Source organism: Talpa occidentalis, unplaced genomic scaffold, assembly GCF_014898055.3.
Source record: "Talpa occidentalis isolate TD23 unplaced genomic scaffold, MPIMG_talOcc4v2.1 talOcc4.2, whole genome shotgun sequence".
In the NCBI taxonomy this organism is placed as follows: domain Eukaryota; kingdom Metazoa; phylum Chordata; class Mammalia; order Eulipotyphla; family Talpidae; genus Talpa; species Talpa occidentalis.
In genome coordinates this window covers 37,010,258-37,037,376 of record NW_023602073.1, presented here as the reverse complement: position 1 = coordinate 37,037,376, position 27,119 = coordinate 37,010,258, and the positions used below count along the sequence as shown (strand labels likewise).

Here is a 27,119-nt window from a genome sequence, read left to right as displayed (position 1 = left end):
CTGAGACAGGGACACAGAGGAATGGGGCAGGGACAGAGAGGCCGAGAGGGACAGGGACACACACAGAGAGTGAGATGAGGACAGACCAAGAGGGGGAGAGAGACATCAGAGGGACATACAGAAAGAGAAAGGGAGAGTCAGCCAGTGAGGACAGGGAAGGAGACAGAAGAGGCCTCGCTGGCATCACTCACTGTTGGAGTGGACCACCCCTGCCCTGGGTGGCCTCGTCCCAGTCAGAACTCAGTCCCAAGTCGATACAACCTCCAGGCAGGTGGGCAGGTGTGTGAGCAGGGAGGGGTCCTGAGAAATCTGTGGCCGGCAGGTGTGCACTGTCTGTGGCCCTGGCACCTTGACTGGGCCCGCAAGGCCCTGTAGGGCACGGCCAGAGAGGAGCAGGGCTGACAGGCACACTGGGTGGGAGGACAGGCACCCCAGGTGGGAGATGACTTTGCCCCCAGCAGGTCTGGCCAGGCCTGGGTGAGGCATATGCAGGTGCCCTTCTCCAAGTGGGACCCTTCAAGTGCTGTGAGCCTGACACCAGCCTCCCCTCCAGGGGCAGCAGAGAGTGACCCACTCCCCAGGACCGCCCTGGGAGAGGCTCCACACTCTGGAGCTCCTCTGGGCCCATGGGAGACAGGAGCCTGGAGTTGCCGATGCTGCAGGGCCTGCTCCCTGGCAGGGAGGATGAGCCAGGTCAGCAGCCAGAGACCAGAGTGCCCAACAGGGGCCCTGGCTACGTCTCGCCATATCTCGCCATCCAAGGGCTCAGGAAGGCTATGCTGCTGTCAGTGTTGTGGGCTGGGCCTGGTATGGAGGGTGAACAGGAAGTGGCCCAGGAAGCCATGGGATGGGGGGGGCATCTGTCTGAGCAGGAAGTCCAGGGAAGGGGACCCAGGAAGTGACATCACCTCCAAAAGATGACAGGGCACACATCACGTCGGAACCCTGGTCCCCAGGCAGTTGGTTCTGAACCAAACCTGACCCAGCTCACCTGCCTGGTGGGCCTGGACCCGGCACCATATTTTGTTGCTGTTTGCCCAGGTCTCCCTGCAGTGGACCCAAAAAATTTCCCTGAAACTCGTGTCGCACTCTGCTGAAAGGCATGAGGAGCCTGTGTCGACGTCTCTGGCCAGCACCAGCACTGCCCCTGAGGAAACTAGGGGGGCCCTCGGGACAGGTCAGGCCACACCAGGGCTCTGATGCCCCCACCCCTCCCTTCCCCCTGTGAGTGCAGGTGTGCGTGCGGTGAGAGTGAGTGTGTGCGTGCTCCAGGAAGGAGGGTCTGGCCCACCCAGGAGGTGGGTCATGTCTACACCAGAACCAGCCTGGCTGGTGGTGGGACCCAGAGAGTCATGGCTGCTCCCTCTTGCCCCAGCTGGTTGCTACCTAGCAGGTGTGTCTGTTTGCTCCCAGAGGGTGTTCTGTGTCCAGGAAGGTGAAGAGATCCAGAGAGTGCATTTCCCCGACTGTCCTTCCACAGCCCAGCGTGGGATCTGTCCCAGCACAGAGCCCAGGTTGAAGTGTACCCGCAATTTGAGATTGGGTCACATGTCCAAAGGAACTGGCTGGAGTACACAAAGCCCCTGGAGGAGCTGTCCGAGGGTAAGTGGCACAGGATGGTGCATGGGCCCTACTGGGCGGGGTAGAGTCAGGTGCCCCTTGGAGGAGACCACACGGGCTAGATTCGGACCACGAGCAGTATGACCTGGCATCTGTAGCTGCTGAATTTGGAAACAGAATCCCAGGGGCCCCCTATCTTGGGCTGGTTTCTGCTCAGGGCTCTAGCATGTGGTCTGTTTGCAAAAGCAAGTGGCAATCTGGCATGTGGCTGATGGCCTGTCCTCTTGCATCCTTAGCCCCTTCTCAAGGAGCACAGCCAGGCTTCCCTGCTGCCCATGGGACAGGCCAGGAGACCAGCCAAGTTGCTGACTGGAGACAAGCAGACACTAGGGGTCCTGAAGGGACAGGAGAAGCCGCTCCTGCATATGCTGTTCCAGAGCAACAGGAGAGCCCAGCAGGCCTGCTGGGTCAGACAGACAATGCCCAGGATGCTGTAGGCGTCCTGGGCATTCTGAGCTCACTAAACCCCTGAATAGTCAGCCTGAAACTCCCCAGATTCCAGCAGGATGTCCCCAGGCTGCTGAGCTAATACCAGCCCTGCTGGGGAAACCAGGCCAGGACCTTAAACTGTGGGACAACCTGCTGGGCACAAGCGAACACCACCTGTTTGCGGGGAGCCAGGCCCTAGCCAGGCCCCAGCAGGGCAGCTGGCAGTGGTGTGTTTACACCAGCCCCACTGTGGGAGACAGGTATAGGCCAGGATGCCTCAGGAGCTGCCCAGTGTGGGCAGTTCACACCCGCCCTTTCTGGGGAAGCCAAGACTGGTGCAGGATCCCGAAGACTTCTTTGAGGATTCTGAGATAAGAGGAGTGCTGCGGGAGGAACCAGACAATGACCAGGATACTGAACCCATGGGGACAGTGCTGAGCTCACTCCACCCCTGCGGGACAGCCAGGCCCTGGTCAGGAGAATGCAGCCTACGCAAGAGCGTCCTGAGCTCAAACCATGCCTGTGGGAGGAAGCCACTTCTGGCCAGCATCCTGCAGGTTCCAGTGAGGGTGCTAAGCCACAGCAGCCCTGCCTGGGGAACCAGCCCCTGCAGGGATCCTGCAGCACAAGCAGAGGGTGCTCACCTGATGCCATTCCTCCAGGGTCCCATCCCTGACCCTGTCCTGCCTGTCCACCTCTGGTGCAGACTAAGCACCGCTGACCCCAAACCTCTCCTCACCCACCTCCCTAGCCACATGTCCTCGTTTAACTTCTACTAACCCTGCACCCACAGACACCTGGCCCTCCTCTTGTAGTTCAAATCTTTGTTTCCTAATTGATTTCAAGTTGTTTTCGTTTTATTTCCTCCAAGGTTTCTTGTTCATTATGGAAATACTAATAAAGTTTGTTTTGTATCACCCAAGTTTTTTTACTCCTTTTGAGTCCAGTTCTGTCATAGTGCTGGCCTCCTTCTTGCTATGGCCTTGCAGAAGATCTACAACTAGTGTAAACCCTTTAGTCAAACCACTCACTGCCCAGGCCCCTCAGGCCCTGATTCCCTCACATGCCTGTTGCCTCTGTTCTGAATTCTACCTGGGCGTTTTACAGAGAAGGAACCAAATAAGTGGTGACCTGGGATCTTCCCAAGTACACAATAGAGGTAGTACACATGGTAGGTGTGATGCAAATTTGGTTTGTTGGGCCTCCCTGGTGTCCCAGGGGTGAAGTCTCAGCGCTGTTACCACTGAGACCTGAGTCTAGCCCAGGCTAGGGAGCTGACCCTCCTAAGGCTCAGCAGACTTCTGCTATCTCCCCTTAGCAGTGTCTTTCAGTAAATCTACCTGTTCTGCTTCCTACTCTGTCTCCGGTGAATCCTCTCATTCCGGTACAGCTTCAAGTCTACACTCTAGTTCTTCTCTGCAGAAAGAAAAAAAAAAAATGGGGATGCTCAATTTAAGTTAATTGGTAGGGTTTTGCAAATGAGCAATATCTATCAAATCAGCCATATGTCATTACATAAGTATAATCAAGAAATCATGATTAATGTCTACATCAGTCCATGTTAGGACATCCATTTATAAGAACATATGTTTTAGGAGGAAGATATTAAGATTAGAGATGTAATGGGATATCCAGGGCTACAATTTCATTAAATAGCCTCACCCAGGAGCGCCCAATGAGACAGTGAGGAGTGGCAAGAGTTGCAGGCAGTGCCCTGATGACTTAATTTGAATGGTGGCAATTTGACCTCCCTCCGTTATGGTTATAAAATAGACTCCTGGCAGTGGTTTGTGACTTTCTTAATGATGAAAAGGAGCAAGATGAGAAGGTGAACGTCAAAGGAAGTTAGGAATTGAGGCATTTTGTCCATGGGAGTGGACACAGGGTGTAAGACCTTTGTGTCTCATGTGAGTCCTCACCTCAGAGAGCACCTCCACAGAGAATGTTCCCTTTGTGTGGACAACAGTGAACCTGTCTCCTTGGTCACCCCAGGGCTGATTCAACAGTCCCTAAAAAAGTCATAAAAATTGAGATCAAGAGTGATTTGATCGTACCTGAGTCCAGAGGCATGAGTTACTTCTCATCATGGGTGATTCATCAGTCACTGCCACTCATGAATGACCAGATTTCCAGTCAAAGAAATCACAGCCAAGCTCTTGCTGTGATTACATCACTTAGTAGACCAGACAGCTACATGGTAACAGGTGCATTTCTTCACCCAGTTTACCCTGTTATGGAGAGTGATTTGTTCTCAAGAATTGACATCCATTCTGGATGTAAGATTCCCTTCCCTGACTGCCAGCATCTCTATTCAAGAGCCAACAGATTGCCTAATTTACCAGCATAGAGCCTATATAACATTGCCTCTGATATATACCATGTGCCTCTGGGCACATTTTATGGTGAAATAAGTATGACATTGGCAGCACGTCTGCAGGAATCACTGATTCTACCATACAGCATGTCACCTGGGAAGTTGACAGCATAATTGAAGGAGGAGAGACATTAAAAACTTTTAACATTTTATCTTGGGCAAAACACTCTGTGATGGTGGAAGGCAGCTTTCAACATGTGTTATACACATTGAAGTAATGGCCAATATATAATCTGTGTTCTAATATCGAGAAAGCATGGATCCTGGAACTAAGAGGTGAAAGAAGGACCAGCCGCTCTCACCATTACTCCTAATGATCCACTGGAGGAATTTATCCTTCTCACCCTACGCCTTTCACCCTATTAGATTAGAGGCTTCCCAGGGATGTGAGGTGGGAGGTGGGGAGGCATATTTGTACCAGCAAGGTTCTGCTGGATTTGATGTTATATCTACTGCCTACGCATTTATATTCCTTGAGCCAGTGAGCCACAATGAACTCTACTGTGATCGTTTTCAGGATAATTGACCCTGATTACTATGAGGAGCTAGGGTTGCTGCTGCACAATGGAGTAAGAAAGGAGCACACGTAGAAACTCTGGAGATCTGGGGCTTCTTGCCAAGTTGAAATACAAGCAGGCCATGCAGAAACCATGTCCTGATGGGGGTGAGGGACTCAGCCTCCAACTCCACAGGGATGAAGAATGTAGGTTTGCTCCAGGGTGAGGGGAATCTGGAATGGGTGTGGGGGAAAGAGACAAAGCACATTGATAATGGTGTTGTGACCACATGCATTTGTGTAGGCTTGGCCCATTAACTGAGTTTTTTGTAGAGCTTGTCACTGACCACCACATCAAAGACCCTCTGACTGACTGGACTCCGCAGAGGGCGTGAGAACATTTGAGTGGTGTAAGGAGTAGACTGTATGGGATATTTCTCAGGCCTCATGTCTTCTATCCCTTCAGTTCACCTTTTTACTGCTATAGTTTATTGTTTCATAGTGAGCAGTTTCATGCAGGTATAACCTTCCACCACCTTAGTCAAGTTGCACCTTATTTGTCACTTTCTGCCTCAGGTCCTTTCTGAAGCCATTCTGTGAGATGACTGCTGCACCGGTCTGGCACCTGCTCACTCATGTACAACCTAGGAGAGGGAATTAATAGCCCCTGTGGCGACCCTCGATCTATGGGAGATAGAAATCAGCGAGTAAATAGGTCCCTCCATCTTTCCTTCCATCGGTGGACAATTCTGAGGTGTATTCCACATAGCTCCTTAGAGGGCCCCACGGAGATTGAACCCCAGTTGCCCATGGCAGTACCCAGGTCAGTAAAGCACCCTGGTATCAACTTTTCTTCCACTCCCTGCTTAATGTTTCCTGTTCCATGGTAATGAACCCAAATAAACTATTTGCATGCAAAACCTCAGGTTTTTTTCTGGCTAAGATAAGATACGTGTGTTACTTGGGGAAAATGGAGATGGGGATAAAGCTGCTGATATGGGTGTGGAAAGGTATCCCAGGAAAATTATCATTTATGCTAAATGCTGTTTATGTAAAAACACATAGATATGTAAAAAGATGCATGCAAAAATGTCGCCAAAATATTAATGCTTATTATTATGGTAAGATGACAAGATAATTTTTATTATATTTTTATATTTCAGAAGTTTCATATTTTATAAATGGTTTGAGTTGTTCACAATGAATGTGTGATATTTACATAATATAATCAGAGAAACGCAGTAAAAATGGGAGTACAAATAATGAGACAATAAATAGATCTTTGGGCCAAGGTGGTATTTCTCACTTTAGACATCTACACATAAAAATCTTTTTTTCCTGAAGCCAGAAAGCAAACCCTTCTCTATAGAAGTAAATAGAAGTTTTACCTTGTCAAAACAAGTGTCAAGGCATGAGCAGAGCCCACTAGTTGCATAGCAAGGGCTGGACTTCAGTCTGAGCTCCACTGAAACCTCTTGCTATCCTCACACACCATCCTCCAACCTTGCTGAAATCACATAACTCCAACTCCCACTTGGAGAAAAAGAAAAAAAATGTCCTAAACTCTTAGGCATTTGGTATTTCCTCAAAATTCTTACTTATGAGCAATAACAAGAGGAATTAAATTGGCTTATTTGTTCCAAAGGCTGATTTGGGCACTGTGAGGAATGATGCCATCTATTTACAATTTTCTTTCCTCCGCTGTCCCGCCCTCTGATCCACAGTTTCAAGTCTTTTATTTATAATTGTCCTTAATATAGCTTGGTTCAGTTCCTAACTAGAACGTGCAGTGGGAAGGAATTGAGACAGTATTTTTGAGAGGTGGGGAAAGTGATTGAACCCCTTTTATGAACTAGGATTTGAATTTTAGAAAATATAGGCAACTTCCTATTTCTTTTTAAAGATTTTTTTATTTATATAAGAACTGGAGTATAGTCAGTCATGGGAGGGTGAAAGAATTCACCAGAGACAGAGTGGGGAGCAGAACAGGCAGACAGACAGAAGACACTGCTGAGGGCAGCAGCGGGAGAGGCAGGAGAGGTCTGCTGTGCCATGTGGGTTTCTCCCTGGGCGGCCGGGAATCAAACCCACACTGCAGAGGCTGCGGACAGCTTCACAGTGCAGTGCTCCACCCGCTGCACCACCAGGGAGGCCCACAACTTTCTATTTCACATCCCTCACAGAAGAAATCTTCAGGGTGAAGATTCTAAGTATGAAGGATTTTGAAATGTGTCCTGGAATGAAGAAGGTTGGGGAAATCAGTTCCAAAATCATCAGGTGACAGCAGCTTCAAATATTATTAAATCCTGACTTGAGAATTGAAGAAAATTTCCCACTGGGGAAAAAAAAAATGGAATGAAATTTGATACTTGGCACTTGATTCTACAATCCAGAAGAAAGAAAAGGCAAACTTCCTGCAAACATCAGTTTAGAGACTTAAGCACACCAGAAGCATCTTTTTTTAACTTCAAGATGGATGCTTCTACCACCCTGTGGCGATTAAACAAACTTATGAACACTCTTTTAAGTTCAATGTTCTCTATTGAAAACCATAACTTATAAGACAAACTATCAGGTCATCCCCAAACGCCGGGTTTTCCTTAAACCTCAGGTTCTCACCATCCCCGGCTGCAGGGGGCCTTGTTGGCCCAGTCAGATAAGATACTAGCAAGCAGCTAAGAAAAAGGGCCTCACACCGTGGGGCTAAAGATTTAACATCCCTTTGCTTTTTGTTCTTGGTCATAAAAAGAGAAAAATTTATCAGAAAGTATATTAGGCAATAAATTACACGTATCAGCATATTGTAAGTGAACAGCACGGAAAATTATCTGTTTAGAAATTAGTTATTAAACAATTTGGCCCACTTGACAATGGGAGACAATTTATTGTACATGCCTGACAAGCAATCCAGCACAACAATTATAGTAGGTCCTTCTTTTGCCTTCTCTTGAAGCTTCTTGGGAAAGTTTTTTAATGAAGCTATTTGAGTTAAGGAGTTTTAGGTAGAAAAAGTTCTGATACTTGAGTAGCAGCTGGTCCCCCGGCTGAAGGCCATGCGAATAAGAAAATTCTTTTCTTGCTTAGCCTTTGACTGATAGGGGTGTCCTGGCGGCTATCTACTGTCTTAGGTTATTGTTTAACTGAAACAATGAGTTTTAGTGTAAGGCTTAGTTTTTTATTAACCTTGAAGTTTGCCTTCTTGCTGAGAGCACGTAGTGGCCAAAAGTCTATGGAAAAAAAGGATGCACTGATTGTTTCTGCTTTGTTTCTATGCACATGATATTGTCATCTCACGGCTGCTAAAAAAGTATAAATAACCTGCTGAGTCTTTCGGCAGAAGATACTTGCACCTCATCCAGTGTCAGTGTCTCCTCACTACCTCATCCCCTTCCCCTCGGTTCTTTTCACCGCACCTAGACTGTCTTTTCCTTTCAAGGACTTCAGACCCGACATTTTGCTGAAAGCTGGTCTGTGGCAATCCCCCATTCCACATGGCTCCTTAGAGGGAGCAAAGAATAAAGTTTTGCCTTACCCTAGGCCTTAGCCTTCCTTTACCTTGTCAATAAGATGTTCTCAAGGCATGGTCCTGTTTTGAGAAGGCAGTGGGTGGGGCGTTCTGAGCTCGGGTGCCTGAATGCCTTAGGATGCCTGTCTTTAGGATAAATGCCAGGTTTGGGATGAGCTTTGATGGTGGAGGCTTTGATTTTTGTAGTATTTTAATGTTATTTAGATAGCCAAGGACTCCAGGAAGCTTCTAGGGAGCAGGAAATGTTCTCTTGGTCTTGGTCAGCGGGGCAGTGGTTATCAGGTTTATAAAAAGTAAAAACCAATTTTCATGCACTTGATTATAAATAAGATATATTTCAGTTTAAAGCGTTATTAAAAACATATACCTTTAAAATGTTCAGTGCCAGGGATAAAACCTCACACTGTTCTCCTCATGACTTTGGACTGTCACTGCAAAAACATTGACTTCTCCTAAGAGAAAATTAGAACTTAGAGAAGAAATGGATATTTAATTGCAAGATATTTTGATAGGAGACAGTTATTTCCATTGAGGTGATTTTTTTCTTTTCCTTTTTAACATTACATTTGATTTATAGTTGATAGTACCTTGGAATGCTATTTAGTTATAAAACTGGAAATGCTTAATTCTTGCTTTCTGGCTCCTTTCTTAGGACGTGACTTCCATGACCGTCCTTGGACAACCTGCTGACCATGCTGCAGGCAACACTTGTCTGGAGCCTGCAGCCTGCATGGGGCAATCCCGATGCCAGTGCAGATGGCGGGGAGCCTAGCGGCAGCTGGCTTTTGCTCTCCTCCCCACCCATGCACCCTGAGGTCTTGAAACAGAAGAGGATGTTCTCCAGACCACGGACCAGGTATATATTTCCAATTTGGAATTGTTTGCTTTTGTTAAATCAGTCACTCTTTGGCCGACCGCAAAAGCTGTTTTCTTCTGAGGGTTTCTGTTTCTGTTCACCTATGAAATGAAGGAGCTGGTCTGACTTAAATCACCTGGGGTGATATAACCCAAACAGGAAAACAGGTGCTGTAGCAGACAGTGTTCAGGGCTCTGGTCTAAAGAATGCCCGTCCCTTGGCTTTTTCATAGAGAGCATGTTTTTCAAAAGCACATGCCTGGTGCAACAAGTTTCATCACCTCTACCTCACTGAGTGGCACTCAAAATACACTAGCTTTGCAATGAGGTGCTGTGAGTATGCTCTGTATCTTGCGCATCCCTCCCCCTCCCCTCAAGTTATCCACTCTTTGTGAGAATAAATGAAACCATTGAGAGTTATTATTATTATTATCAAATGTTTATGAAATAATTTTGACCACAAAATATTGCTAAAAAATACATATATAATATATATATATAAATGTGTATATATAAATATATGTATATAAATATATACAAATATGTGTGTGTGCATATACAGAAATTTCCTATTTCTCCTTCACACTGCTTTCCCCAATGACATCAATCTTTGTGGAACCATCATTTCATAACATGATTACCCTTCCCCACTCTTATCCCCCAGCCATCAGTCTTGGAATCTGAAAAAATCCTACTCTCAAATGGCAGCATATTTGCAGCACAAGAATGAGAATCTGAGAATAAGAAGCCTTTCCTGGTTCTTGATCCACAGCTTATTGTCTTTATGCGATATGGCTTCTCAAGGACATAAAAAAAATTCCCTCAAACAAAAACCAATGGTTTATTTGTGTAAAGTAGAGGCAATGAACTCATGAATGCATGCATTTGCTTATTATTCTTCCTCGCAGAAGAGATGGATGGATGAATCTATTTATCTCTCTGTCTACATGTCTCTCTCTCCATATGCAAAGAAAAGTGGTTTAAGTTGGGGAAGTCAGTGAGGAATGATAGGAGTACTTGGTTGAGATGTGGGAAACTGAAGACTTAGTCCCAGCCCTGCTTATAGAATGAACTTGGCAAGTCATTATCTGAGACATCATTTCCTCTACAATGAGGGAGGAAGGCTGGGGGGACGTGCAGTCAGAGGCTCAAACTGCACAACTCTATGGAGTGACCTTGACAGGCTGGGCTTTCTCGGAAGCTGACTCCATGAAGGGGCTTAGCAGGAAGGCTGCTTATTCAGGAGGAACTGAGGAGCATCATTGACTCTGGTATATAGCTTTAGGCAATTTGAGGCAATTTTTCCTGGTGACGCTTTCCAACTCTGGACAATAGGTCTTCACTGAAGTGTTACAGGGCAAGAGAGGGACACCCCAGAACCCCAAAACCTGCCCATTCTAAATACGTTCTGCCGTCTGCCACACCAAGACAAAACATACAAGACCTTTAATGGAAAGTAACTTTAATACAATTAGTGTGCAGTACAGAATAGACAAAGAATACAGTTTTGAAATCAGGCACCTAAAGTTACCCATGCCCTCATGGGTGAATGCCCAGCCAAACAGGGTTGAACCAAAGCAGGGCCACTGAGGCCCAAAAGTCTGCCACAAGTCTAAAGCACCTTCTGGTGGGGACCCATAGAAAAGGGTCAGAAACAGACAAGTCTGGAGGAAAAGTGCAAAATCAAAATCAAGATCAATGCTGCCATTGGTCTCTCACCCACATCTGTTTCAGTCCGTCTTGGACCAAACATCAAGCACAGCTTCTTCACATGTCTCTTCACTCCATGTGCCTCCTCTAGGTCTCCTTCTGGCTCTCCATCCTGCTTCCTTCCTTCTCCAGTCTCCTCTTCAGTTTCTTCTCTTCCCTGCTCAGCTATACCCTCCCTTGGGTGGGGCAGGGAATCTGGCACCTCCCCTTTTCGTGGGAAGCTCCCTGTTACAGAAGGACCATCTGGGAGGCCCATCACCATGTCCACCACAATGTGAAAGCATAAGCTTGCTGTTAGTAAAATAATAGGATCTTAACATCATGCGGATATTGGAGATCATGCCAGTCTACCTCTCTGTTGAACAGTGGAGGAAAATGTGGGGTTCAGTGACTTGCCCATGATCACTCAGCAAGATTACAGCAAAATAAGTCTGTTCTTTCCAGAACAAGACTGTTCACATGGTATACACCTGATGGAGGACAGGAATAGCAAAACTGCAAAGGCGGCCCCACAAGACCAGCAACCTGGCTCACACAGGAGGTGGGGGTAGAAGAGATTAGCATAGCTGTTGACACAGCTATGGAAACCAAGATCCTTAGGTGCCAAAGCCCAGATTACAAAGCATAAGATCCAAGCAGGAATCAAGCTGCTGTAGGGAGTGTCCAGAGCAAAGGTTCAAGGGTAAAGATATGGAGATCAAGTCCATTGTGGAATCTCCTGTCCTTTTCAGATTCTACATAGTTATCCAAAATAAGCAATTGGGCCTCCCTGGTGGCACAAGGGGTTAAGATGCAACCTATGAAGCTATCTGCAGCCACTGCAGGAAGAGTTCCATCCCCAGCCAGGGAGCAACCCACATGGCGCAGTAGACCTCTCCTGACTCGCGCGCTGCTCCCCTCAGCAGTGTATTTCAGTCAGTCTGCCTGTTCTGCTCCCCACTCTGTCTCTGGTGAATCCTCTCGCCCCCCACACCTCTGGCCTGTACCCCAGCTCTTGTATGCATAAATAAATAGATCTTTAAAAAAAAAAATAAGCAACTAACCTAAGGCTCACAAGGAGTGAGCCCCTCCCAAACAAGAGAAGACTATATCAGTGCAGTCTCTGCACAGGCTCTGGGAGCAATCTCTCTGCCCACCTGTGCCTATGCAGGTGCTTCTTTTTACCAACTCTCTCCCTCTTCAGGGCAGCAGCTCCCTACCTGCCCGTGACCTGTACTTCCCCTCATTGACCTCCCTCAGCGGAGGCCGCTCTCCTCAAGGCCACCTGCCTGCAAACATGCAGGCCTCTCTTAGCAAACCTGTCCCTTTCAGGGCAGCTCTTCCTGCCTGCTTGTGTCTATGCAAGTGTCCTTTATTCTTCTGTCCCTTTCCCTAACAAACCTGCCTTTTAAATATAACCAATGTCTCTGTCTCGTGGAGAAACTTGCCCGGGAAACTCACCGCGTATTGCAGAAACGGGAGCTCTGGTGAAACCTTTCCCAGAGTGAGCCCAAGGACCCCGCACTCCAAACCCACAAACTCCAAAAAAATCCCATCACACCTGCTGAACTCTCCACAGGAGCATAAAGAGGCAGGTCACAACTGTCCTGAGGGTGCCACACTGGCCTTGGCCTCGGTCACAGCCCAGGGGATCTGGAGCTCTAGCCTGCATTTTATGACAACTCTTCTACTCCCAGTGCCTCAGCCTTTCAAAGAAAGTGGCATTCATGCCTCTTGCTTCCTTGGTGCCTGTTCAGGGAATTTTTTCAAGTTGGTCTTTTATCCTTGGCGCCTGGTTAAAAAAGGGGAAGTTAAAAATGCATTAGGCCTTCCTACCAAAAGCAATTTACAGATTCAGTGCAATTCCAATCAAAATTTCAATGACATTCTTCAAAGAAATAGAACAATTATTGATGAAATTCATATGGAATCACCAGAAACCCCAAATAGCCAAAGCTCGCTTGAAATAAAAAAGAAGGGAATGGAGGCATCACACTCCCAGACTTCAAACTATACTACAAAGCCATAATCATCAGAACTGCATAGTATTGGACCAAGAACAGACACATGGACCAATGGAACCAAAAAGAAAATACAGAAATAAACCCACAGATTTATGGTCAGCTAATCTTTGACAAAGGAGCAAAGACTATGCATTGGAGCAAAGAAAGTTAGTTCAATAAATGGTGCTGGGAAAACTGGGTCGCTACATGCAAAAGAATGAAGCTCGACTACTACCTCACACCATCACAAAAACCAACTCAAAATGGATTAAAGAACTAGACATAAGACCTGAAAATACATAGAAGGAAATACAGGCGAAACACTACATGACATGCACCTCAAAGACATCTTTACAGACACATCACCCAAAGCAGTGAGAGTGAAAGCAAAGATTAACAGCTGGGGGCCTCCCCAGTGGCGCAGCGGTTGAGCGCTGGGTTGCGAAGCTGCCCGCGGCCTCTGCGGCACCAGTTCGATCCCCGGCTGCTCCCCGGCCAAAGGAGGAGGGTCCCACATGGTGCGCAGACCTACCTGCCACCCGCTGCTCCCCTCAGCAGTGTACTTTGGTCCTTCTGCCTGCTCTGCTCCCTGCTCTGGCTCTGGTGAATTCTCTCACCCTCCCGTGCTTCCGACTATATCCAGTGCATGTATAAAACAAACAAACAAATAAATAAATAAATAATAAGTAAATAAAAAAAAGTGCCTCTATAAAAAAAAAGAGGATTAAAAAAAAAAGATTAACAGCTGGGACAATATCAAATTAAAGAGCTTCTGCACAGCAAAAGAGACAATAACCAAAACAAAGAGAAATCCCACCAACTGGGAGAAAATTTTTGCACAGGACACTAATGATAAAGGACTGATCACAAAAATCTACAAAGAGCTGATGAGACTCAACAAAAACAAAGAAAATAATCCAGTGACAAAATGGGCAGAAGAGCTAAAAAGAAACTTCTTCAAAGAGAAAATGCAAATGGCCAACAGGCATATGAAAAAATGTTCAACATCACTTGTAATCAGGAAAATGCAATTCAAAACTAAATGAGATACCATCTTACACCAGTGAGAATGGCACATATTAAAAAACTAGCAACAACAAATGTTGGTAAGGTTGTGGAGAAAAAGGAACTCTCCTGCATTGCTGGTGGGAGTGCAAACTGGTCCAACCACTATGGAGAGCTGTGTGGAGGTTACTTGACCTACTAGAGATAGAGCTTCCATATGATCCAGCAATTCCACTCCTAGGTATTTACCCAAATGACACAGAATCAGTAATTCCAAAGTGCACCTGCACGCCTTTGTTTATAGTAGCACTATTTACAATAGCTAAGCTATGGCAACAACCCAAATGCCCAGAAATAGATGACTGGAACAAGGAGATGTGGTACATATACACAATGGAATATTACTCAGCAATCAAAAAAGATAAACACATGCAGTTTGCAGCAACATGGATGGAGCTAGAAGGGATCATGCTCAGCGGAATAAGTCAGAAAGAAAAAGAAAAATACCACATCGTCTCACTCAGAGCAGGAATTTAGAAACCTAAATAAGGGACCAGGAAAAAGACAAATTAATACAAAGTAAAAATCAAAATCAACAAGCAACTATAAACCAGAGACACACTATGGGGGGGCGGGCAGGGAGAGAGAGGACTTGGGTCAAAACAAGGGGGGGTGCAATTGTATGGGGAATATAACCAATATGAAAATGCAGACATTGTGCAAAAATGAAAAATGATATAAGAATTATATAAAATAAAATATTAATTAAAAAAAAGAAAAAAAAAGAAATGCTTTTATTCTTTTGGTGCAGCAGGAACATTGCTCCTCAAATAGTTTTCGCCCATGGGATGAGGAGATGTTGAGTGTTCTAACCTCAGTGTCTCTGACATTACATCCATGAGCTCCTACAAAGATTCACTTCTAAGACATCGTGGTTGTTTGAATGATTGTACCCAAAAGGTATTGATAAATGGATCCATGTTCACCCCCAAAGAAATTTCTAATGGGCTGCAACAAGGTTCTGTCTGTAACTCTGTACACTTTATCATTCACTCACGAAGATGTGAAAGTCAGACTCTGGATAAGTAGAATACAAAAGCAATGGATATAGGCTGCAAAGGTGTTCTGAAGTTCAGTTAGTAAAAACGATGACACAATCACAAGAATAGAAGAGGACATGAGACAAAACTGAGGTTTAAATATAAATGTTAAAGTGGGTTAAACTAATTGCTATTCAAAAAAAAAAAAGAAAAGAAAACTAAAACAACGTGTTCTCCAGTGAACATGGCAGGGCTGTCCTTCCAGCACATCTTTTCCAGAAATTAACTCTCTACCTATACAGAATGGTAGCCACATAAGCACTTAAGGTACAACATGACGTAGGTGATAAGAACAGAAGTGGACACTTGAACAAGAAAGAGAATCTATTTCGAGTCCAAAATCAGATCTGAGAATGGTAAGACAGTCCCTTTTAGGAAATCTGGGGTCTAAGAGGTAAAACCTTGGGTTGGCAGGTAGCCATATCTCCACTATGGGGGCAACACAGGGATCTGATCTGTATAGACAGTAACAGGAGAGGCTTCTTTCTATTTTTAGTTTCCTTGGGTCAGTTGCTTCTGTGGCTGAGGTGCATCTTTATCTCTTAGTGTCATTCTACTGTAATAACCTGCCAGAATCTAGTAAATTCCCTTTTAACTCAAGCTAATTAAGTTTCTGTCATTTGCAACACAAAATGTCAGTAATAATATTTAAACTTAACCTCCAACATAGTGTCTAGAATAAGGGTGGAATAATAATAAAGTATTAAATCTCTAGGTAGTACTAATAAAGTATTAAATCTAAGCTCTGCCCTGATTATACTGTGGTGGACTACAGTGGTCATTTCCAGGTTCAGTTTTCTAAAGATGACTGTCAAGGGATAGGTCTGAAGGAAGAGGATGTAGCTGTACAGAAATGTTTGAAGAGTTGTCATGTGGAAAACAGGGAAGCTGGTCTGTGTTTTCCAATGAACAACATTTACAGCAAAAGTTGAAGGCTGGAATGTAATATACAAGTTTCCTTTCTCAGCATTAGAGCTATCCAACAATGGATGGATTATCTAGTGGAAGATCAAGGCCATCATCAATGGGAAGACTGCCTCACAATTTGGATATTTACTTATTTGGTAATTTGAAATAGGTAGCAATTAATTGTTAGTTTATAATTTATTGAAGATTTTCCATACGTGAACTGTTGTGTTTGACATATGCTTTATATGAATTTACTCATGTAAACTTCATAATGATCATATGAAATAAGGATTGCCATATCCATTAAAATTATTTATCAACTATTGTGACAAAGGGTAATATTGTGGCAATTTTCAAAATGCAAAAGCTAATTTCTGGAATGATGCTACTGTTCGTTTCAATTCTCATAAGTACTTGTAATTTTACCATTACATGGAATATTTTAGGTTAATAGATAGTTCTCAATTTTGACTCAATTCTATAACAAATTGTAACCTTTCAGATTTTTAATAAGTATAAGCTATAGCACTTTCATTTCCATTATGATTAAGTTAGTTATAATTACTCAATTAACTCCCTGTTGTGCTTTCAGGAAGTGGTGAATAATGTGGTGAATAATGTCCTTTCATTTTTTTACATAGTAGGAAAACTGACTCTTGTCTTAATATTTCAGAGTTGTGAAATTCAATTATTTCATCTTTCATAGGTAGGTAAGACATGGAGTTATACTTACTTACTTTACTATGGATCAAATCCCCAAATCTTTAAATTTATCTGCTCCATAAAGATTCCAAAACAAACTACTAAGTGGTCTGCTTAACATCAGATTGAATGTGGAGGGAAGATAACCCAAAGTAGATAACTAGCCCAACTTACCATATTCTTTATAAAATAACAAAATATTATCTATCACACTAACTTCTAACATACATTTTTTAGAGACTACAGAAATAAACCCATACTTATATGGACAATTAATCTATGACAAAGGAGCCAAAAGTATAGATTAGAGAAAGGAAACTTTCTTCAACAAATGGTACTAGGAAAACTGGACAGTCACATGCAGAAAAATGAAATTAGACCACTGTCTCATACCACATACAAAAGTTAACTCAAAATGGAATAGAGATGTGGATGTAAGATCTGAAATCGTAAAAAATACATAGAAGAAAACATAAGCAGAACACTCTACTACATTGACTTCAGTGATGTATTTGGGGAATTGACTCCAACGGCAAGGTAAACATAAGCAAAGATAAACAAATGGGATGACACCCAACTGAAAAGTTTTGCACAGTGAAATAAACTATCATTAAAATAAAAAGATGCCCCACTGAGTGGAAGAAATATTTGTATTTTCTAATATCAAAGGGGACTAATATCAAAGATCTACAAAATTCAGCAACAAAAATTATCCAATAAAATCGACACTTCTCCAAAGAAAACATATAGATGACCAGCAGGAACATGAAAAATGTTCATCATCACTTTTCATCATATGTAAATCAAAACCACAGTGGGTTACCACCTTACATTGTGAGAATGACCCATATTGATAAGACCAGAACAAGTGTTGGGGAGGATGTTGGTGGGATGCAGACAGGGCTAGCCCTTATAGAAAACAGTATGGAGTTTGCTCAAAATATTAAAAACAGATCTGATGGTTGATGCAACATTCCTAGGTATCTATCTGAAGTTACTTAGGTATGCACTGGAAGAATTACAAAAAGACTAATTCAAAGGGATATTTGCACTCCTATGTTCGCTACAGCACTATTTGCATTGGTTATAGAAATAACCTCAGTGCCCAAGGATAGATGAGTGGGTAAAGAAGTTGTGGCATACATGTACAATGAATATTACTCAGTTTAAAAATAGATGAAAATTTGCCAGAACAACATGCATAGAACTGGAGGGGATTATGCTAAGGAACTAAGAAGAAGAAAGACAAATACTGGATGATTTGATTCATATATGAAATACAGAGAAATAAACAAAAGGAACAGACAAAACTAATAAAAACAAACTCCAGAAATATGGCTGCAGAATAGAGGCTAGAGAGGGGATGAGTGGGAAGGAGGCTCAGTGGTCTATGGCAGAGGATTCTGGGTATACATTTGTGGTAGCAAGGTGTGGAAACATATAGCTTATGAGGTGTGAACCTATATCCCTAAATTATATACAGTGTTGTAAATCAATGTTCCCTCAAAAAGTTATAGAAACATTAAAAATATATTTTAGCTTAGAGAAACTGTAATTATCAATTTAATTTTAAACCCAATTTTTTTACCAGACACTATAAAAATTCTGCTACAGTACAAGATTTTTGCTTAATTTCCTCATTCTCTTTTCCTAGTTTGTCCTACATTTTTTTTCTTTTTAAAATGTCTGCTTAAAAGACTATACATAAATATACAAAGATCATAGCTAAACCAGATGCAGAGAGACTAACAGTTAATGACAAATGCTGGAGATTCTTTTCCAGTTAAATATTGAGGACCAGGCGGCTGAGTAGGCCTAACAAAAGAACACATGCTTATGAGGGTTACAAAGATGGAGTAAGAAGAACTAGTTCTCATTTGGATAAAATTAAGTTATTTAATGAAAGCATGTAAGAAGGATTTGAAATCAAAGTCAAAGTGAAATTAAGTTAAATCATTTATTCACTCCTATACAAAAGGGAAATGTTTTTGCAATTTGTAAAATTTCTTTTCAAAATTAATGCTTAGGACAAATGCTAGTATTTGGTGCCTTACAGCTGCATGTAGTAAATGAACTGTCCATGTAGTTTGACTTCACCCAGAAGCTAAGGACCTCAGAAGCATTTTAAGATGTTTGTGAAACACAAATGAAGTGAGTCATCAGCGATATGCTGCAATATGTGTTTGAGATACATGCTCATACATGTGGATAATATTTGTTCTCAAGCAGATGAATATTGCTGTTGCCAAGGTGGTCACTATTTAGAAAGTAATCAAATGAAGACAAGATAACTACTTTTGTTAGGCAAGGTAGCACTGTTTTGTCTTAAATTTATTTCATAAAAATTCCTTTTTTTAAGTATACAATAGAAGGTACTGAGAAAATAGTCTCTTAAAAATGTTTTAGAAATATTTATAGACTCGAATTATTTAGACTTGCTCTAGAACTTTGTTAGTGGGTATGGTGAGGCATCTTTAAATTAAGGTGTGGAAAATTGTTCAAAAAATCTACATGATATTGTAATCCAATGATAATTCCAAGAACCTTTTATTACAGTTTTGATTTGCATTTTCCTGATGATAAGTGAAAATGAATATTCTTTTCCTTTGATGTCTTCTTTTGCTATCTCATATTTTTGTATGTTCACTGAATGAGAACAAAAACCAGTGTTTTGTTTTCCACTGAGATAACATTGGCTCACAACACTGTCTATGATTCAGAGGTATAGGCTTACACCTCTTTAGGTATATTTTACCACACCACACCCACCACCAGGCACCCTCACTCCTCCACATTATTCCCCTGTGTCTGTTCGCCATCTGTATGTCTTAATTGGAGAAGTGTCTATTTTGTTCTCCTGCCCATTTTTTGATTAGGTTATTTGCATTCTTTTTGCTAAATTGCATGAGTTCTTTGTAGATTTTGTGTAGATTTTGGTAATCAGTCCTTTGTAGAATGTGTGATGTACAAATACTTTCTCCCTCTCAGTAGATATCTTTTATTTTAATGATAGTTTATTTTAATGATATTTATTTCACTGTGCAGAAGCTTTTAGTTTGATATAATGCCATTTGTTTATTTTGCTTTTGTTTACCTTGCCTTTGGAGTCAAGTCCCCCAAAACATCCTTGAAGCCAATGTTGTGGAGTGTTTTGTCTATGTTTTTCTTCTATGTATTTTATGACTTAAGGTCTTACCTTCATGTCTTTAATACATTTTGAGTTTATTTTTGTGTATGGTGTGAAACAGTGGTGTAGTTTAATTTTTCTGCATTTGGTTGTCCACTTTTCCCAGTGTCATTTATTGAAGGGGCTTTCCTTTTCCCAATGTATAGTCTTGGCTCTTTTGTTGAAGATTACTTGTCTGTATAAGCATGGGTTTATTTCTGGGTGTTTAATTGTATTCCAGTGGTCTACTTGTCTGTTTTATTCAATTACTATTTTTATTACTATAGTTTTGTTGTATAGTCTGAAGTCTAGTAGTGTAATTCTTCTGTTCTTTTTGGTTTGGATTGATTTGGCGAGATATCACCCACCTCACACCTGTGAGAATGGCCCATAACAAAAATATCAGAAACAACAATATTGATGAGGAGAAAAAGAAACCCTCATATACTGTTGGTGGGACTGTACACTGGTTCAGCCTTTACGGAAACAGTATGGAGGTTTCTCAAAAAAGTAAAATATATTTTCCATATGGTCTGGCAATTCTATTCCTAACTATACATTTCCCAAAATGCAAAAACACTAACTTAAAGAGATAGATGAATTCCTATGCTAAATCCAGCACTGTTTATAACAGCTGAGTTGTGGAAGTAGTCTAAGTTCCCGAGGACTGATGGGTGAATAAAGAATTTATGGTAAATTTACACAATGAAATACTGTTCACCTACCACAAAAAAATGCAGTCATGCCATTTGCAACAACATGGAGGGAACTGATGGAACTGGAGGGGATTACACTAAGTGAAGTAAGTTGGAGAAAGACAAATACTGGATGATTATACTCATATACGGAACATCAAAACAAAGGAACGGACACAATTAAATCAAACCCTAGAAATCCTACCATAGAATTGAGGTTACCAGAGGGGGCGTTGCGGGAGAAAAAGGGGGGAACCACAATGGACTGGTGGAGGGTTGTGGGTGCTTTGGTGGTTGGTGTGGAATGACAACATGCAAATGAAGGGGTGTGGGGGTAAGTAGGGGGGAAGCTTCAGGCTTTGCCGCCCTCCCATTGCACATGTGCACTCGGCCAAACGGCGTGGCGTGGCGTGCGTGGCGTCGTGCGTGGCATGCGTGGCGTGGCATGCGTGCGTGCCATGTGTGGCGTACGAGGTGTGGCGTAGTGTGCGTGGCGTGGCGTGCGAGGCGTGGCGTGGCGTGCGTGGCGTGCGTGGCGTGGCGCAGCGCAGCGCAGTGCGGTGCCGAGGCCGGAGGAGGGGCTGGAGTGGCCAAGCAGACGGAGCGCGGCGACGGCTGAGCGCGGAGAGCGTGACGACACCAACGGGGCTGCTGGAGCCGGTAATGAACCTCCCCGGGGCGGCGGGTTGCCCAGTTCTTGCGTGTGTAAATAAATAAATCTTTAGAAAGAAAACATTTGTCCCAACAGAAGGTGTCCTTGGACGTCACACGTTCTCTCAGAGAAAACCCCTGTTCCCGTCTCTGCGTGACGCGCCCGCGCTGGTGCTCGTGACCGTCTTCGCGGTCACCCGGGGCGGGTCGCGGCTCCTCGTGGTTCTCGCGTCCCCGCCCCGCCCAGCGCGAGTCCCCGGGCCTGGGCCCGAGACAGACGGGGACGCGCGAGGCCCGGACACTCCCCGCGGGGATGCGGGTGACTGGACGGGCGTGTCCACTTCTGGGGCAGAGACTCCCTGGGTCCTGCTCCCTGGTGAGCTTGGCGGGTCCTCGAGGTCACTTTCGAGGGTGAATATGAAGTTAGAGACAGAGAGAGAGAGAAATTTGAGAACTGCCCCTTCTTGTGTAACTGTGCAGACTTAGGCAAATCATTTTATTTCTCTGAGCCTCAGATTCTTCAGTAACACTTTTCTTAAAATACCAGCCCCCAGGAGGAGTGTGAGGAAGAAATGGAATGATGCGTGTGAAGAAGTGAGTGCAGTGTTTGTCAGGAGATGGTTCCACCATTCTCCTTCCTGATCCCACAGGAAAGAAGGGAATCCTGGTGACGATAATGCAGTGCACTTTGTAGTCATGTAGACATTACAAAGGAAATGTCACACTTTCATAGTTCTTAAAATTAGAGTTTGAAAATAACTTTAAAATTACCTTGCTTTTGTTTTTATCTTTTTTTTAAACTGAGGTCAAGTGACCTTATGGAAAGTATCCACGTCAACCAACTAGGTAATGGCGAGATAATAATTCAAACATGGGTGATATTTTGTTCCTAAATATGCTTTTTTGGCTATCTTATCTTTATTAGGTATGTCTTAAAGTAATAGCACTTATAATCATCTAATTCCTACAAAAGTATCTAGGTAGGTAGCATTATTTTCCCCATTAAGAAATCAGAATGGAGGTTCAGAGAAGTTAGGTGATATCTACAAGTCTTCAAATTATGAAGTACCCTCTGAGAACTGCTTTATGTGTATTCCATGAAATTTGACATCGTGTGTTTTATTATGACTTTGTTCAAAATATTTTCTAGTTTACTTGTGATTTGTTTGACCCAAGAAAATGTGGTTTTGTGTATTAAGTGTATTAAAAATGTGTCTTTTAAATTTCTGAATATTTGGAGATTTAATGGATTTGAACTGTCCAATATGATATTCATTGGTCAATTGTGGATATTTAATTTATTTAAATGAATTTAAATTAAAATTCAGGGCCTCCCTGGTGGCGCAGTGGTCGAACGCTGAGTTGCCCACTGCAGCGCCGCTTCGATCGCCGGCTGCTCCCCAGCCACCGGAGGAGGGTCCCACATGGTGCGCAGACCTCTCCTGCCACCCGTTGCTGCCCTCAGCAGTGTACTTTGGTCCTTCTGCCTGCTCTGCTCCCCGCCCTGGCTCTGGTGAATTCTCTCACCCTCCCGCACTTCTGACTGTACCCAATGCTTGTATAAATAAATAAATAAATCTTTAAAACAAACACAAAAAAAGAGCAATTATAAAAAAAAGACTGAAGTGTCTTTTGAAAAAAAATAAAATTCAGTGGCTAAGGCATTCTAGCCAAATTTTAATTGCTTAAAAGTCATATATGGATAATGGGCACCATATTTGGGCGGTACAGATATAGAACCTTTTCATCATTACAGAAAATTCTATTGTAATATTTTGTTAATGATTTCTAATCTAATACTGTTACAGCCTAAGAACATGCTTTGTTTGTATGATTTTGACTTTTGACATTTATTGAGACTTGTTTTATGTCTCAGAGTATAGTCTACCTTGGTGAATTTTTCAAGTGCACATGAGAAGATTATACAATTCTTTTCAGTTCTTGGGTGTAGTGTTCTATAACTTTCAACTAAGTTGATTTATATCTCCGATGTCTTTGTTAATTTTTTGTCTTGTTATCAGTTGCTGAGAGATAGGTGCTAAAATCTGCAACAATAATTTGGATCTGTCTATACTTTTTATTAGTTCATAACAGAGCTAATAACATGACAGCTTTAAAATTTTTAAGTTTTCTTGATGACTTAACCCTTTTATCATTATGAAATGCCTATCTTGGTAATACTCTTTGAGGTCTACTTCTATTATAAAATATGGTAATGGAAGATGTTTTATGATTAGTATTTCAATGCTATATATTTTCCATTCTTTCATTTTCAATTTTTCTGTTGTCTTTTTTTTTTTAAGATTTATTTATTTATTTATACAAGCACTGGGTACAGTCAGAAGCGCAGGAGGGTGAGAGAATCACCAGAGCCAGAGCGGGGAGCAGAGCAGGCAGACCGGCCAAAGTACACTGCTGAGGGGAGCAGCGGGTGGCAGGAGAGGTCTGCGCGCCATGTGGGACCCTCCTCCTGTCGCCCGGGGAGCAACCGGGGCTCGAACCGGCGCTGCGGAGGCTGAGGGCAGCTTTGCAACCCAGCATTCAACCGCTGCGCCTCCGGGGAGACCCTGTTGTCTTCTTTTTTAAGATTTATTTATTTATGCACACAAGAACTGGGGTGTAGACCAGAGGTGCGGGGGGTGGGGGAGGGTGAATGAATTCACCAGAGACAGTGGGGAGCAGAACAGGAAGATCTAGTGAAATATACTGCTGAGGGGAGAAGTGTGCGAGACAGGAGAGGTCTGCTGTGTCATGTGGGTTGCGCCCTGGCTGGCTGAGGGTAGAACTCATGCTGCAGTAGTTGGGGAGAGCTTGATAGTGTGTGTATTTAACCCCTGCGCCTCCAGGGAGGCCCCCTTTTCTGTTGTTGCTATGTTTAAAGAGTGTTACTTGTCAAAACATCTACTTTGATGTTGCATTTTTTAGCCAGTCTGAATCTGCATCTTTTAATTTCTTTTTTTAGTTATTATTAGTTATTATTAGTATATGTGGATTTTAAACTACAATGCTGATATTTGATTTTATTGTTGCATTTGCTCTTTCTTTGTTCCTCCCTTTTTATTGTTAATTAAGTATTTTTAGGTCTTTACTTTTATTTTCATTTTCTATGTTAGGTATTATCTTTAGTTATATCATTTTATGTTATGTCTTAGTGGTTGATTTAAAGATTACATTATATATCTCTAACTTGTCATATGTATATAATAACAAAATTCTGTTACTTTACAATGTAAAGATATTAAAATAGCATATTTTAATGATCACTCTCTCTTCCCCTGTGCTCTGTCTTGCCACGCATTTTTTTTTTTAATTTTTTTTTTTAAATAGAGGCATGTTTTTTTTTTATTTTTATTTGTTTGTTTACACAAGCACTGGGTACAGTCAGAAGCCGGGAGGGTGAGAGAATTCACCAGAGCCAGAGCGGGGCAAGCAGGCAAAGGACTGAAGTACATTGCTGAGGGGAGCAGCGGGCGGCAGGAGAGGTCTGCGCGCCATGTGGGACCCTCCTCCGGTGGCCGGGGAGCACCCGGGGATCGAACTGGAGCCGCAGAGGCTGCGGGCAGCTTCGCAACCCAGTGCTCTACTGCTGCGCCACTGGGGAGGCCCGCCACACATTTTTTTATTTCTAAATATGGTACAACCTAACATTACCTTGTTACTGTTTTTACCTTATAGATTAATAGTCTTTAAAATGTATGTATTTGTGTGTGTATGTGTTTGTCACTTATATCTACTGATATGTCTTTTCTCTTTCCAGTGTTCTTCACACCTTCGCAAATAACTGGGTCTCTACTTGGTATTTTTCTTTTTGAACTAAACATTTTAGTGTTCCTTTAGTATTCCTTGAACTAATACATTTAGTATTCCTTATTGAAGTCTATTTAAGACAGTTTCTTTCACCTTTCCTTGGGAAATATCTTTATTTTTGAAAGATAATTTAACTAGTTCTAGAATTCTAGACTAATACGTTTTTCTGTTTAACACTTTAAATTTGTCATGGCTGTGTCTTCTGGTCTCTATTGATTCCAATGAGGAGATATAATTTCTATTGTTTTTCTCCTTTCTGGAATTTGTTTTGTTTTCTCTTGTGGCTTTAAGATTTTCTTTCATGTTTGATTTTAAGCAGTTAGACGGTGATGTATAATTTTGGTATTTCTTTGTATTTATTCTTCTTTAGGTTTCTGAGTCTATTGAATCTTGGGTCAATGGCTTTCATATGTTCTGGGCCATTAAAGTATTTCTCCTGGAAATCAAGTTATGTATTTATTAGCATGTTTATCCTGAAAGCAAATATGTTTTAAAATCACATTGTCTGTTTTCAATGACACTGATTCCTTCTTCTGCTGTATGCAACATAATAAACTCATTGACAGTATTATTTATCTGTAATATATCTTTCATTTGTAGCATTTGCATTTGACTCTGAAATTGTCCAAACATGTTCACTTATTCTATTTCTTTCATCTTAAAATATTTATAAACATTATTTAAAGTGTCTGCCTTATAATTCCAACAACAATTTTATTCTGTAGGGAAGGTTTCATTTACTGTTTCCTCTTTGAGGACATAATAGTTTTCTTACTTTTTCTATGTGTTTTATAATTTGATTTTGATAAAGATTAAATTCAGACATCATCAATTATAAAGAAATAGTAGAGTCTGAAGAAAACAGCAATCATCTCTAGAGAAAGGGCAGACTTTTGTTATCTGGCTCACCATTAGTGAGACGATTTGAGACAATCTACTCAGTAGTGGAGCTAGGCCTGTAAGGTTTTGTGGCTTTAGTTATTTAGGTCATTATAGGTTTCATGTTACATGGTAGAGGAATCACAACTTTCTCTAGGGGAAGAGAGGAAGTTTCCCCTACCCCTTTGGGTTCTTTTAGACTGACTGAACAACAAAGTAATGTCAGATACCAATAGGACAAAAAAAAAAAAAAACAAAATTGAGTTACATACATATGGAGAATTTTTTAAAAGATTTATTATTTATTTATACAAGTACTGGGTACAGTCAGAAGCGCGGGAGGGTGAGAGAATTCACCAGAGCCAGAGGAGAGAGCAGAGCAGGCAGAAGGACCGAAGTACACTGCTGAGGGGAGCAGCGGGTGGCAGGAGAGGTCTGCAAGCCATGTGGGACCCTCGCCCTGCGGCCGGGAATCGAATCGAACTGGTGCTGCAGAGGCTGCGGGCAGCTTAGCACCCGCACTCAGCCACTGAGCCACTGGGGAGGCCACATATAGAGAATTTAAGTGGATGTGAATTCCAGGGTCAGTGGGCAAATGAGGTCTACGTCCTTAGCTAAGGAATAATAGAGGCCAGGGCCTTCAAGGAGAGAGGAAGGGAACTCACATTATGAGGACTGGGTGACTCATGTGACAAAGACCAGATTTTTGAATTAGATGTTTGCCCTGCCTTGTAGATAGGTTTCTACCATCGAGGGTTCTTTCTGGTAAAAAGCCTAATTCTGAGTAATAGTCTCAATTTCATTTTTCAAGATAGTTAAGGGAGTGGTAAAGGTTTCTCCTATGAGAACCTGCAGGTCTTATTAACCTTAGTTTGAAATAATCACATGCCAAATTGACACATCTCCATCAAACCTCTTCTAAAACACTTACAGACTGGGATGTGAACACCTGGGAGTATTTAATCACTTCTTTTTTTTTTTTTTTTCAAGATTCATTTATTTATGCATACAAGAACTGGGGTACAGGCCAGAGTTGTGGGGGGTGTGAGGATTCACCAGAGACAGAGCCCGGCACAGAACAGGCAGACTGACTGAAATACATTGCTGAGGGGAACAGCAGGCGGGTCAGGAGAGGTTGCTGTGCTATGTAGGTTGCTCCGTGGCGGGGCATCAAACTCATGCTGCAGTGGCTGTGGGCAGCGTCATAGGTTAT

The 27,119-nt window shown here is 42.6% G+C and overlaps 1 long non-coding RNA gene across 2 annotated transcripts; it reads left to right on the top strand.

The window, feature by feature from the left end:
- Window positions 1–912: 912 nt before the first annotated feature.
- LOC129146301 (uncharacterized) lies at window positions 913–9,295 on the top strand. 2 transcript variants are annotated; one of them, XR_008552865.1, is made up of 4 exons: window positions 913–1,177; window positions 1,414–1,602; window positions 5,496–5,742; window positions 9,098–9,295. It is a non-coding gene; the product is annotated as an uncharacterized LOC129146301 (long non-coding RNA). The 2 variants fall into 2 exon arrangements; XR_008552864.1 differs by lacking the exons at window positions 5,496–5,742; window positions 9,098–9,295 and adding an exon at window positions 1,857–2,419.
- Window positions 9,296–27,119: the final 17,824 nt, after the last annotated feature.